This window comes from Rhipicephalus microplus, chromosome X, assembly GCF_043290135.1.
Source record: "Rhipicephalus microplus isolate Deutch F79 chromosome X, USDA_Rmic, whole genome shotgun sequence".
In the NCBI taxonomy this organism is placed as follows: domain Eukaryota; kingdom Metazoa; phylum Arthropoda; class Arachnida; order Ixodida; family Ixodidae; genus Rhipicephalus; species Rhipicephalus microplus.
The window spans coordinates 91,597,357-91,612,312 of NC_134710.1; the positions used below are offsets into that span (position 1 = coordinate 91,597,357).

General features: G+C 49.6%; 1 protein-coding gene and 1 long non-coding RNA gene across 3 annotated transcripts in view; one reads left to right on the plus strand and one right to left on the minus strand.

Annotated features, from left to right (window-relative positions):
• Positions 1–14,956, minus strand: part of zfh2 (Zn finger homeodomain 2) — a 390,896-nt gene that overhangs the window by 278,523 nt on the left and 97,417 nt on the right. The gene's annotated exons all lie outside the window — the stretch shown is intronic.
• Positions 646–7,640, plus strand: LOC142775652 (uncharacterized). The gene is made up of 2 exons (XR_012886893.1): positions 646–1,011; positions 5,549–7,640. It is a non-coding gene; the product is annotated as an uncharacterized LOC142775652 (long non-coding RNA).

The following is a 14,956-nucleotide window of genomic DNA, read 5'->3' on the forward strand; positions in this document are numbered from 1 at the left end:
ACGCCTATTAGCAAGAACCTGCATGGCACCCTGAAAACGTTTTTGTCCTATTGAAGGCTCATCTTAACAGGACTGAGGCATGATCTGAAATACTTCCTGTCCCTTGTGAGCATGAATAATCTCTCATGAATAATCTTTCGACTTAACTGCTAACTTGTTGAACCTATACGCTTTGGTTCACAGTGCCAGCTGAAGACTTGTTTGAAACACTGATACGGTAAGACATCAACTCCATATTACAGATTGCATTAAAATTCATCAAATAATTCAGTGCTTCATTTTGCTTTGCCAAAGGCCTCTGCGCCCTTTTATTCATGTATTCATACATGCACGCTTTCATGAGTGAGTGAATCAACGAAGAAAGCCGGGGACTTGTGACACAAGCCAAGGCTACAAAAAAAAAGCGGCAGCACACAACGAGCGAAATATACACGCAAACGGGTAGAGCTTGCATAGGGGCCAGCGCGGAATGACGCTCTTCTTTCGGCGCGGGCATTGTTTGAAACGGGAGGGAAAGGAAGCTCTCTGATGCCACCACCAGTGAAGGGGGGGAGGGGGAGAAAACGAAGACGCCGCAGCTGAGCTACACATCGCGGCGACCCCGGTAAAACGCCAGAGCGCGCGGCTCTAAGGTGAGCACACGACGCCACAGCGGCGCGGGTAGAAGATAAAAAAAAAAAAAACAAAAGCCACGAAGAGACGATGAGGGTCGAAGAACAAGAATAGCGCCGAGGGGTAAAGCAAGGACAAAGAGCAAAGCCAGGAATTACTGCAGTTCCAGCATAACGCAGAAAAGGAAAATGCGCGATTCGTGCCGCCGGAGACGCGGGCAGAGCACACAAATGGCCGCCCAGATCCGTGAGAAAAGCGATAGGCGAGAGAGAGAGAGACGACGGCTAGCGAAGGACCAAAGCTGAGCGCTGGCCAGTGACAGCGAAGTCATTGTTTCGGCTTCATCTTGTTCAGTCATTCTCATTTTTGATCTTGCAGCAGCGACCTGTCATGATCGAGGTAGGTACCATTTTGCCTGGTTCCCCCCTCAACATCCCCGTTAACTGGCGGGCACTGCTGTTCTTTGAACCCTTACTGGCGTGAGACCCCCTCCTCCAAGCATGGCTTCGCTCCAGTCTTTTTATTCATTCTTTCTTCGATGATGGGGCTCGGTAGATGAGTCGAACAAGCGGCGAGAGCGGACTCACGGTTCCGTTTCGGCTACAATCGGGCGCCGCGAAGGTACACTCTGGCCGAAACGAGTTTCCCTCCTTGTCACAAAAGAGCAGCTAATGGACCTAGAGGTGTGCGCGTTGCCTCGTGGAGGCTTGTCACATCTCGCGCAGCTGGTCCTCTCTGAAACGCCCTCGCGCCCAGTGTGCCCCCCATTAAGCCACACACGCCGCTGCACAGGATGCGGCGCATTATGGCTCCGCGATTGTCCACATTATTTCGGCTCCCTCAGTCGCACGTAGCCTCCCTCGCCCACTTCGGCCCCTCAAACCACCCCACGAATGGCATGCGGCATTAAAGGTCTTCTGGAAAAGCGCACATTAGGGCAGCGCCGACGAAGGAAACGTCTCAGACAAAATACAAATAACAGCCTTCTATCCGCACATCGCGCGACCAATGGCGCAGAGAGCATGGAAATCACAACGCGGGCCAACTTCCGGCGTTGGGACGCGAAAGATCGCACGCACTAAATGTCCTCTACCAGGCACTCGAGAATACGTGTCAGAATATTTGGTTTGGTTCCACCGGGCTGCTAGGTATAACATCACGTTTACAACCGAGAGGACCAAGCATCTGTCTACGAAGTGGGCACTTGGCTTATACACATTTTCGCTGTTTTTAAACATAGGTCCCGGACTGCTTTTGGCTTTGTACGTCGACACAGCCTGGTAGCACTGGCGGGGAACAAAAGCATTAGCGAGTAGCCCGCTCACTTTCAACACTTTTCTCCCTGTGACTGGCCAAATACCTCAAGTGCATTCTGATCTGGGCTATATGCAACATTAAAACAGATGGTCCTTCACTTTAAGCGGCTTCTTTTAATGTGGAAGCGGAAAAAGAGCTTTTCCGTATGCTTTACCACAACATAAAAATAAGCAAGAGCTAGATAGTGATAATTGGAATGGCCGGAAGTTTCTTGGGAAGCGACACGTGCTGCTGCTATCGCAGTTATGAAACCAAGCGAAAAGGCGATAATTCAAGCGATATCTCTCGAGTTGGCAAAGGCCTAACTCTCTCTGAAATGATAAGAATGCCTCTTCGTTTTTCGATGGAGGCCAAAACGCTGTGGGCCCGTGTGTTCAGATTTGGGTACACCTTAAAGAACCCCAGGTGGTCGAAGTTTCCAGAGCCCTCCACTAGGGTGTCTCTCATAATCACATGGGGTTTTCGGAAGTTAAACCTCACATATCAGTCAATCACTTCGTTTGTTATGTCATCTTCGTTTGTCATGTTGGTCATGTTGGTGGATCCTGATGGTGAATGAAGAAAGAAACCAAGAGCAAGATGGCTGTCAAATGAGCCCAACAGCATCAATGGACGATCTCATCATTGGCGAGCACCTTGTTTTTTCGAGCTCATGCCCATGGACACTATAGCTGTTTCTCTTCTTTTCTCTTGATTACCTGTGCGTGCCTTCATAACGACAGCTACTTAATAGTGACTTGAGGAATATGCTAGTCACGAGTTTACGCACCTTTAAATAGGCGAAGTTCGAAGTCTCACGCATATGATCAGTTCGGTCATTGTCAAGGCCTCGCTTCGCAACACTATCTCACTTGTGTCACTTGTATACTCTAGAGCCAATTTTTCTCAACTTTGTTTCGCTAATCTCATTGGGAACACAAGTGTATATTTCACTCATATCTCGATGCCGTAACTGCTGCTCGGCTGGCCTTCGAAGCAAGGCGTAGATGGGAGTTTAGACTTTATCTATCTATCTATCTATCTATCTATCTATCTATCTATCTATCTATCTATCTATCTATCTATCTATCTATCTATCTATATCTATCTATCTATCTATCTATCTATCTATCTATCTATCTATCTATCTATCTATCTATCTATCTGTCTGTCTGTCTGTCTGTCTGTCTGTCTGTCTGTCTGTCTGTCTGTCTGTCTGTCTGCTCGCCGTCGTTTTTTAGCTCTCCTGGCCATTTCGATATTAAGATCTATACCAAAATCGGTAGGGCATAACATGACTGTATGACGAGCATACGTGACTGTAGTCATGAAATAAAAATCATGACATGTACGCTATGAATGTCACAATTTACATGTCATGGTCTTGCGGCTCTTGCGATGGTTTCACTCACGACATATTGCAAAACTGGTATGGTACAACATGACTGCATGGCGAGCTTAGGTGACAGGCCCTAACGTGGAAATCATAACATGCATGTAATGTAAGTCATGACCACACGCCAGGCTCATAGTGCGCTCCTGGTTGTTTCACTAGCTTCACATATACCAAGTTTCCAAGTTTGGTATTACGTGACGTGAATGAATGACTAAGGTATATGACTGGTTCAAACATGATAATCATAATCATGGCATGCGTGTCATGTAAGAACATTACATATCACGCGCATGATGCGCTAGCGGCCATTTCGCTAGCTTCTTATAATTTGGTATTACGTGACGTGACGCATGACACGTCCAAACATGAGGATCATGATATGTGTGTCATGTAAAACGTGAGTACATGCTACGCTAATATATAGCGCGATCGCAGCCGTTTCACCATAGCTTCACATAAACAAATATATCAATTTAGGTGTTACGTCCCAATGACGAGGGTATATGATGCAAACATGATAATCATGACATGCGTGTCATGTAAGAACATGACTACATCCACTCTCATGATGCACTTGTGGCCGTTTGCACCACCGCGGTGGTCAAATGACTAAGGTACTCGGCTGCTGACCCGCAGGTCGCGGGATCAAATCCCGGCTGCGGCGGCTGCATTTCCGATAGAGGCGGAAATGTTGTAGGCCCGTGTGCTCATATTTGAGTGCACGTTAAAGAACCCCAGGTGGTCGAAATTTCCGGAGCCCTCCACTACGGCGTCTCTCATAATCATATATGGTGGTTTTGGAACATTTAACCCCACATATCAATCACTTGTGGCCATGTCACTAGGTTCACATATATAAAATTCAGTATTACGCAACGTGAATGACACGTCCAAACATAATAATCATTATACGCGTGTCGTGTAAAACACGACGACTACATGCTACGTCCATAACGCGCTCGCGGCCGTTTCGCTAGCTTCACATACACCAAATTTGGAGTTACGCTAATTGAATAGACGATGAAGGTAAATGACAGGTTCAAACATGATAATCATGACATGCGTGTCACGTAAAACATGACTACATGCTACGCTCATAGCGCGCTCACGGCAGTTTCGCTAGCTTCACATATACCAAATTTGGCATTACGTGATGGGAATGGACGGCGAACACAAATGCCAGGCGCAAAAATCATAATCATGATATGAAAGTCATGAAGAGCATGACTTACGTCCGCCTCGTAATGTTGTGCTGATTTTAAAGCGACATATCAACCTTCCTCATTCATGCTTCGCATATCATCGATTACCACTGTGCGTGGGATCTGGCAATATTTGCATTTCTTTTTTTCGCTGTACAAGTGGCTTGGCGGCCATTGCGGATGGACATTTTACACCCCGTATTAACGGCGGACTTTCCACGGTGGTCCCTGGCCTCTTCTTGCCCTACGGAATATTTTTAATATTTTTTTTTCTCGTCGCACAACTGGGAAACGATTTCGGATGCACGAGGGAAGATAACGGCGGGCGAGTACGCTTGGCGCGCAACAGTGACTGTGCGAATCCCTTTCCCGCCTTCTCCAGAAGTTCATGATAACTTCAAAACGAGCGGGATTCATCTCGTCCCCTGCAGGGTGCGGAGACGGGTGGACGCAGTCTCGGCCGTCTTCCTCTTCTGCGCTAAGTGCAATATGCCTCCCTAATCACGGAGGCCCCCCCCATGATTCCGCTCCGCGAGACGGCACTACTGCTGCTCTGCGCGAGCGTCTATTTTATCAATCGACGAGCCTTGTTTGTCGGGGGCGCTAGCCTCAGCGGCCGGCGCCTTCGCGGACTCGCCCTCTGCCGGCCGACTTCCGCCTTACGCCCGCGTGAACGACCGCCACCCCGAGGCGCTCGTGCCAACGAGTCTCACCCCCGACGCTGGAAAACATCAGAGCCCGACAGCGATTGCAGGAACGCGACCGCTGCGAAAAAAAAGAAAAAAAAAACAGCGCTCGAACATGCGAACTGGTCAGGAACGCGCGACGCAAGGCTAGCGTTTTGTTCACACTGCACTGATATATCACCGCCGTTTTCTTGCACATATTTTCTTTTCTCTTTACTGGCCTCCCATCTCGCGTAACGTCGAAATCATGCAAGTTTGCTTCTAGAAGTGAGCGAATGCACCGGCAATCACTGCGCGAAGGCGAGAAAAGAGAAACTTCGCGTCAGGTTCAGAGGCAGGGCATCCTTTTTTTGCAGACGGGGTCATACACCGAACCGGGAATGGACAAACAGAGCTGGGAGATCACCCACCCACGGGCGTACCTCTCGGGGCAGACCACCTAGGCGCCTGGCGCCCATGTCGTCGGCGCTTCGCTTGAGCGGCCGAGGAGCAAGCGAGAGGGCCCCTGGGCTCCCGGAGGTTATACTCGTCACTTTTACGCTACTTGTGAACGCCCTCGAAAAACGCAGCCTGTCAGGCCAGGGAGCCGTTATTACCCGTCGTTTAGCGAGTCGGCTCCGAATGCCGCTGGTGGAACGAATAAGAATAAAAGAAGAAAAAAAAAGCACCACTTAGATAAATAAGTAAAAAGACAACGTATCGAGCAACATTTGTCTAAGAGAAACGCTTCTGTTATTGTCAACACCAAGAAAGTAACACAAATGCGATGAAGGAAAAATAAAAACTACTTGGCGTCATGGGGAGGCTACAAGAAGGCCCAAATATATCCACGTGGCATAAACTTTCACATTAATCCCACGTATTTCGTAGCTGTTCTCGAACCTTACGTAATTGTGGATGGCAATGAAGAAAATTTTTGCGGTAGCATCCAGTGGTTATACTGCTACATTGTCGAGATTAAAGTCATACGGGTTGCCTTCCGAAAATGCCGCAATATCGATGATAATAAAATGCAAAACAGAAGAAAAACGTTTGCACAGTCATAGCTTCACGCGAACGAAAGTCTAGGTCATTTAAAACAAGAAAGTGAATTCACCCACTAAAAGGATGCCTTATTATCGGACTGTGGTTCTGGGTACGTAAGGCCACAGATTGCTTAATATAATTTAATTTGGCAGCGCATCATAAGTGTGAGAACCATGCACTATATACGGCATGACATTGATATTCAGAAGTTATAGCAACTTAGCATACCGTCTTCTTATGAATCGGTATCTTTGCTTTCGCAGAAACAGCGACGTTCGTACCACGTCGACGCTGACGTAAGGCAGGTTCGCCTGCATCGTATAATGTCCGGTTCAAACGGACGGACATTCTTTTGCGATTTGACAAAGGCAAGTCAATTTACCCGCTGTCGGTGCCAAGTTTTCCTTGAGGGTAAGTTCTTTAGACCAAGGCTGGAGACTCTACTCCGAGGCCAGCAAAGGGCGGCCGGAGAATTCCCTGCCTGAGGCAGTCCGAGCGACATGGCCACTCTCTTTGCAGAGACAAGCAAAATGAAAGAAAGGCCGGCAATGGCGACCGGGCGAAGTGCCGGCTGGCGTGTTTAATTATGTCATCGGCGCGAAGAGCGACAGCCTAAGACCACCGCGCGCACCAGGCCACCAATTAAGCGACCTCCCGGAATTAACGGCACCGCTTTCCCTGCCGCGGCCAGCCTCTTTTCCCTCTGAGTGCGAGCGTGCGGGGCTCCATATTGGCCCCCTGTGACCGCTCGCCGAAACCCTCAGATTATGGACTTACTTCTTCCAGCGCTGGATTTGTACCCGGGCTCCCAGGGGTGCGACTGGACGCGGCTCATGTTTGTGCGCGCCTCATTGCCGGCTCCTTCCAATGCCCCCTTCCTTCCTCCGCACGCTTCTTTTCCGCGACCGGCACGCATTTGTGTCTGCGCCCCTCGATGCCGGCCTTTGCGCAAATGGCGGCTATAGTTGCACCGCGGCCCAGACCCGTCGACGGCCGCTGAGGTCACGTCTGCGCTACCGAAGGACTCTGCAGCGCTGTCAAGACTCCGTCACGGCAGCTAACGAGCCGACACGTACACTACTCGCCAGTTCGTCGAAGGGGAGACCTCGCTGCTCAAGCCGCTTCAGCGGCGTCACCACAGGCTTAAACTTGGAGACCCGACGAGGCCGACAAGTGCTCGCACGCAAAATACGGTGTCGAGTACAGTTTGAAAGCGTCGGCGAAAGTATACGCTGCCGGGCGCACTGGAAACCCCGTTGTTCTCCATGTGGTGGCTCAGTTTCAGCGTCAGGAGACCGCCTTCATTCGAGCCTGTCATTCAAGCTGACAGGCCGTGCCGTCAAAGACAGGCTGCAAGAACAAAATGACTCCTCCAGCGACACAGTTCGAGAACACCGAGCACCCGCCGACGGACAAAGAAAACTTGGCGATAACTGCGCAGCCAGAACTCGTAAAAGTGTCCCCCTGACCAGGCACGCTCTTATTTTCCTCCCCATTCCTCAGCGCGAGCTCATTACTTTGGAATGGGCCGACGATGAGCGTGCAGGGCACAAAGCACGCCGCGAACACGGCCGGGCAGCAGCGAGCGCCAGCCGAGCGCGGCGAAGGGGCGCGCCCGCGGCGCCGTTTTCCCTGCACGCTCAATTTTTCGCCGAGTGAAGTGACACACTTCTCGCGACAACCTTCCTCCCGACACTCGCCCAGCGCCCGCCTTCCGACTCGCACAATGAGCGCCGGATATAAACGAAACGTCAATGCAGTGCAGTGCGGAGAGCGCTCGCAGCTCGATTCTCTCGCGATTCGCGAAACGTTACATTCGACACAGTCCGGGAGAAAAGAAAAAAAAGGCACAAATGAAGAGAAGACTAACTGCTCATGTCAGAGGGTAACAGAAAGTTGCCAAAAATAAAAAAAAAGAACTGAGGAGTTGGGCAAAGCACGGAGAATCACTTTGATAAGAATAAGCCATGATGTACCGAGAGAGAAAAAGAAAGAAAAAGAAAACTGAACGAGTGCATGTGCGCCCGAGAAGTAGAGAAAGAAAACGGCTCACAGAGAGGCAGTGCCAACCTTCGGTGACGAGGGAGTGCGTTCGCGGGGCACGAAGGGATACCAATCGGGATGGGGGAACCGAATCGTGGCGGCCATTGTGCCGGTGCACCCGCCTCACTCCGTGGCACGGCGGCGACGCAACGCACGCGGTGGATAAGGCAGGAAGCACGAGGTTTCATCTGCTTCCGCATTTCCAGGCAGACCGCATCTCTCGGGGCCAAAATGGAACCGGGGTGGGGGGATAACCTTGCCGCCGACGACGGCAAACTCGTGCAGGGAACGCGCCCAGCACGCGCGGCCTTGGCCGAGTCTCGCGTGTTCCCCTTCTAGGCGGGACAAAAGGAAAAAAAAGCGTGGAGCCAAAAGTCCGGGATTCGGCACGCGGGCCGGAAAGCAAGGGGTGGAGTTGTGCCTCAAGGGGTTCGGACCCCCACCGCGACGCCCTCGATGCACGCTGTACCCCCGTGGAGGCTGAAGGCCCTCTCTACGCACCCCTCGAAAAAATTGGGTCACGAGTATTCCCTCCTGCGCGGAGCACGCGCACCCTCGTGCGCGTCTACGGGGACGAGAGGGGGGGGAGGGGCTTCCCCAAAAAACGAGCGGCACCCACAAAGGAACGCGAACAACGACGACAAACTTTTTGCGTGTCTGCGTCCCGTATGAGCCGTGCTCTCGCATGTCCCCTTTCACCGACTCCGGCCCGCGCCCCACCTTATTTAATCCGACAGGGTGAGCCGGCATTTGTTGGAGGCAGCCGCCACTCACGCCGCAACTCTATTTTCCTCTGGAGTCTGGCAGTTGACGAACTAGTACAGAGACCGCGCTACTCTCTTCGACTCGTAGTCGGCTTTACCTGATTACATGGCGGCATCGTGTCAGAGCCAGACGTTGTGTGTTTTTCGGAAGAAAATAGATGTGGAAAGCACAGGTAGTCTTAAGTTCCACTAAATATTAAGAAGTGAATAACGACAAACTCTTCTTTGCAGTAGCGAGCGCACTTGCCAAACAGCCATAAGAGGCGGACATTAAATAACAAAGACAAGAAATATGCTACGCAATTTTTATACATATATACGCGACCTGCTTTAACAGCGCAAAAACATTACACTTTCTTTTAAATTTGCTTCTCCCGTATCCATGCACACCTTAAAGGAGTATTCAAGAGCAAAATACCATCAATTTGTTCTTTCAGAACCCCATCATAACTGATATAACCGAAAGAAGATGATTACCAAAGGTTTAAGTATGGTTCGGACTTCTTGCACATGAAGTTGCGCGCCAGTATATACGTATATAAGCGCTGATGTGTCAGTGTGGTGGGAAAAGTTTCGAACTATTAAGTCATAGTTCCTTCGCAATGCAGACAACGTATCGGAAGTTGCTAGGTTGGGTAATGGTATTCTTTAGAATGAATGAGCCTGTCGATAAACACTGAACTCGACCAGATTATTGACACTACAAAAAACCACCGCATGACAGTGCGTAGGAGCATGCCGTGGCGTAATGCTCCAATACATAAAGGAGTACCGGCGCACATTTTGCTACTTGTGGACACTCAATCACACCCTTCACAAACGAAAAAAAAAAAATTAGGGGACCCTAAAGCTTCGCCTTTAGGAGTTGAACGCGATAACGACATTCTGTTCCTAGTGCGTATTTCACACACTTAGTGGATGAAACCTTTTCGAATTTGCTATGCCCCCACTACGTGGTCTTAAGGGAATAGACGCAGTAGCGTGTGTGCCTTTTGTAGTGGGGTACCGGCTTTAAACCACGTAGCCTTCATGACAATCACATAATCGGACAACCATTGGCAAAAGACGCTTGACCATGCATTATTACTGCAATATTTCATGCTGGATTGCGAAGCACATATACAGGAAGCGTGTGTTTGTGAAGCACGAAAGCTACTTTCACTGCATTATCAAGCAGATGAAGTTATTTTCACTGTTGTCGCAAGAAGAGGCCAGAAGAGGTTTGGCCGGGCATTAAAGAAAAAAAAAAAGAGGCCCAGCTGACTGTGTGGTAGAACATCCGCTTGCCACGCAAACGACACGGGTTCGATCCCCACTCGGACCCATCCCCAATATGCACCGTGGTTTTTTTTAAAACATTCATAATTTAATTTAAACATCATTCTCGATTTTTCGGTCACGCATAAGTCGATTTTTCGCTTACAAGCAACGACGCCGACACCGACACCGTAACTGGAACTTCGGCGAAAGGAGCTCTTTAACGCAATCGCGTTAATACAAGCGCTGTTTTAGCAGGTAAGCATCTGATTGACATCCTAAGGTGTTACAACACTGTAGGTTAAAAAATTTCCTGTCAAAATGGCGGTGCATGAATTTATAGGTGTAACAATGAGGCCGTGACAAAGCACACCATTTCCCGGCGTCTTGTTGCAATAGGGCTCAGTACATGGCGAAGTCGTTCAACTCAAAAAGAACGACAATGTAGGCAGACTTGTTGAAGTGAATTCAAACTGCGATTAATTATTTGTAATCAATTACAGCCTTCTACATTTTGGGAACGATCGATCACTTTTTTTTTCTCGGTAAGGGTGGATCTATATTCCATAACCCATTTTTTTTCCTATTCGATTTTGTGTAATGAGTTATTTTATCCTACTATGTAGCTTTTAACAATGTATTTACCAGGAACTGCAGTAGCATGTCATGCATTCATAGAACGCAGCTTAGTCATGGCTGCGCATGTTTCGGCGTGAAAACCGAGTGCTCTGTATTTGCTTCCTCATCTCAATGACAGGCTGAGCGGCCTGCAATGGCAGCACTGCATTCGACCTCTACCCACGATGTTGCTTTTCACCTTTCGTTCGATAGCTCCCGACCTTCGCTCTACAATGTCGCCGTCGATTCACGGACGTTTGTTACGCTAGTTGAATCATGGGAAGAAATGTGACGAAGACTAAGTGCATGCAACCACTGTCATTACGTAAGTGCGTACAAATACGTTATTGCGGTAACTGCGCTTTTGTGTCTCTCTTATTTTTTTTAGTACCTAATCAGTACGGTGGAGGCTTATTCGTACCTTAAAGGGGCCCAGCAACACGCTTTCGTAGAATCATCAAACGGGTGGTTTAAAAAAACCTTATTGTCTCGTGAATCGACCACCGCGAATGTTTTAAGAGTCCATCAGGCACAGGCAGAGTTACAGGTATTTGTCGCACGTTTCTAGAGTTTTCTTTGTTTCTTTCACACAAGCGAGCCCGCTGAAAGTGCGCCAACGGGTAAAAAAAAAGGGGGGGGGGGCATGACAAGGGGCACGAAGCGTCCGTTTGTAAGCGCACGTCATGACCTTGAGCACTTTTTTTTTCTTCGAACGCGCGATTCACTTGTAGTGTGATCGCCAACACGCGCGCAGGCACGTGGCGGCATCCCACGGCGGCCACGATAACTATGCAGCTCACGATGCTCAATTCAACCGATGGCAGTGGACTTTGGCTTTATGGCATGATACTCTGGCCTCATGGCATCCTTGGTCGAAATAAGAGGGATCAAATTCTAGGTGGCACCGAATATTATTTGTAAGTTCCACGCCGAGTGCTGCGCTATAATGTTTGGCTCGCGTGTTCCCGGGAACCTCGACTACTAGTTGGTAGCGTTTCATGCCCATGCTGAAACCATGTTGCAGGGTCCCCTGAAAGAACTGCGCATGTAGCGCCCACTCTCCACTCTTCGGCGCAAGATCTCTGGTAGAACTCGTTGCAGTGCTGAACTGATGGACTTTTCTAAGTGCGATCAATTCAATTTGAAGAAAAACACAACCTAAGACTATGTCTAACACGACAGGCAAATGAACGCCTGGTGCACAAGAGTGGAAGTAACATAAAATCAACTGGTTACCTTTTCACAATCAAACAGCTAATTTCGTGAAGCAATAATTAGTAAATGCGATCAGTTCCATTTTCGACTGAAGTGATTGAAATCGTAATCGATAATTTGTTTTTCTGTAACATGTGCGAGACATATAATATGCGTGTCTCCTATAGACGTGCTCGTGTGTGGTGTCCGTATGCGGCGACGGTATAGCAAAGCAACGAGACAATGTATCGTGACGGCCCAAATTAAATAAGGAGAGTGTGTACTCGTTACCATAGTAAACTTTTTTAGGCTGACTTGATGAGTGTAGTTATTTTACCTATTGGCTAGAGGTGGCTATGATCCACAATTGATTCAAAGGAAGCATTCGGTGTGGCAGCTTGGGTTAGTTGGTATGGCATGACGATAGTTATAGTGCGAGAACAAAACGACGACACAGAGACAAGAAGGTCCTTCGTGTCCTTCGTGTCCTTTTTGTCTCTGTGTCGTCGTTTTGTTGTCGCGCTATAACTATCGTCAAGCATTCGGTGTTATACTGGCGCTCCTGTAATCTTGATACGTATACTATATAGTGTAAGAAGCTGTATTGTTCACACACTCATCAAGCATGTTCAGATAAATGACGGGATCGAGTTACGTACATACACTGATTCTATAGACTTAAGATAAAAAAACATTTAGAGGTAATGTATGCAATATTTTATCGTTTCTAGAGGAACGCCATATGATTTGTGTTCACGCGGCGCGACAACTGCACACTGCGCTATGGTCTCATACATGTACCGTTCGGAAGAACCACGGTAAATGTGAAATATAAACCACGCGACTAACCTGGCACACTTAATTCCCTACAGGTATGGATTAAATTGACGCACAAACAAATGCAAAAAAAAAATGAAGGGGACCTCAATAACACATCTTTATTTCTGAAAATTGTCTACACGAGAGTCCACCATGTGATTTAGGTTCTTCCAACTGACACACCTGTGCACTGTTGGAATTCCACATACGCATGAAAATAACATGGCTCATGCCCGTTAAATATAGACGCGGAGACATAAAAACTAAAAAAAATATCAATATCAAAGACTACGCAGACTTAGCGATGCTGTGGGCGTGACGCATCACTGATTTACAAACTGAAAACTGCAGACAAAATAGGGCAATCTGACGACACGGCGCTGTGTGGTGGTAGCCGGAACTGCAGCTGCTCTGCAGTTGGCCTCCCATTGCACACTCAGGCCTTTAAAACCATTCAAGAGCGCCAACGTTAGCGTTTACCTTCCTTCCTACTGTCTTGTGCCCTGCCAGGAACTCCACCGCAGAAATTTACGGCAATGGCCTTAGAACTATTACAGCCTGAGAAAAAGCGGGCGTCTTGAAAAGGCAAAAAAGCAGCAACGTGAGGTTGCGATAAAGGCAAGTCTTCGGTGATCCATTATTTGACGAGCCAAGCTCACGCGGACTGTGTGATTTGCGCCCGGTAGCAATGGAAAGACGTGACCAGAGAAGGTGCGAGTGGGGGGACATTCAAGCGCAAGAACATGCACTAAAACAAAGAAGAAAGAAAGAAAAATAACACGTATATGCGAGGGCGCTGTAAGAGGGCGGCGTATAGCAGCAGCCAGGGCGACGCACGGCGGGCTGGCCAGGCCAGCGCCCAGGTCCAATAACTTGTTCGCCGCGTTAATTAAAGCACCTGTCAGGGCACGGGGCCCCGCTAATATTCGGAGCCGCCCCTAAATCAGGACTGCAAAGTGGGCCGCCACGGCGCCATTGGACGGTCGTTGGTCACATGGTACTCGGACCGCGGCCGTTTCGTGCACCCGCCTAGCCACCCTCGATGGCGCGGCGAGCGCCTCAGAACGGCGAGAATCGAAATTAAAATTAATTAAACGGGCGCGCACGTTCCTCCTCGCTCGGCTTAAATCGGTGGCGAGAGCGACCAGGTCCATGGGCGAATCGCCACGCGCCTCAGAGCGGCATTAATTTATGTGGATGAAAATGGGGAGCCGACGCCTGATAAATACACACGCATTTGGAGAGCGCCGGGCGAAAAGCGAGGAGGAAGGCGAGGAAGCTGGCGGCGGCCATGACGTCGTCTTCCTCAGCGCCAGGGAATCGGGCGGCCCTCGCAAAACAAGGCGCCCGATCGAAGCTATAATTAAGAGCAGAGCAGCGGCATTATGAAGCCGGCCCGGCTGGAGGAACGCTTTGGGGAACCGCTCGCAGCGCCTCCCGCGACTCCGGGGAAGTCTCGCGCGCACCCACAGCAGCCGGGGGGTGCACACACAGCCAGCTGCACGAGGGTCGGCGCGCCCACCAGACCGCGTCACTCTTTTCGCACCCCCGGTCCTGCAGAGGAGAATGTGTGTGCCACTCATTCTCCTCCGGCGAGGAAACGTCTTGCAGCCACGCTTCGAGAGAACACACACATGCCGTTAATGACGGCCATAGTGGGAAAGTGGCGTCACAGTATGGCCATTGCGATCATGGCGACTGGAAAGGGGCACTGTGGGCGCTTGGGAGGTTCTAAAACACCCGGACCACGTCATCTTGGGCATAACTGCGCCCTGGTGGCAGCCCGCGAAGAGGGAGAGTCTGCCGGTCAGCGGGCAAGGCTGGAAGGAGGGGAGCGGAACATTCGCAGAGAGCACAGCGCATATTCCCATTTCCTGAAAGCGCGTGCTCGCTTTGACCCCACGTGTATAAATATCTGCCGAGACGGTTCTCGGAGGGAACAGGTGCATTGGCTGAACATTTCTATTCGAAGAGCGCCGATATGGCAGAGCGCCAGTTCGGTCGGGATCCTCTCGGAGACGACGCCGCGGTCGGGTGGAGACG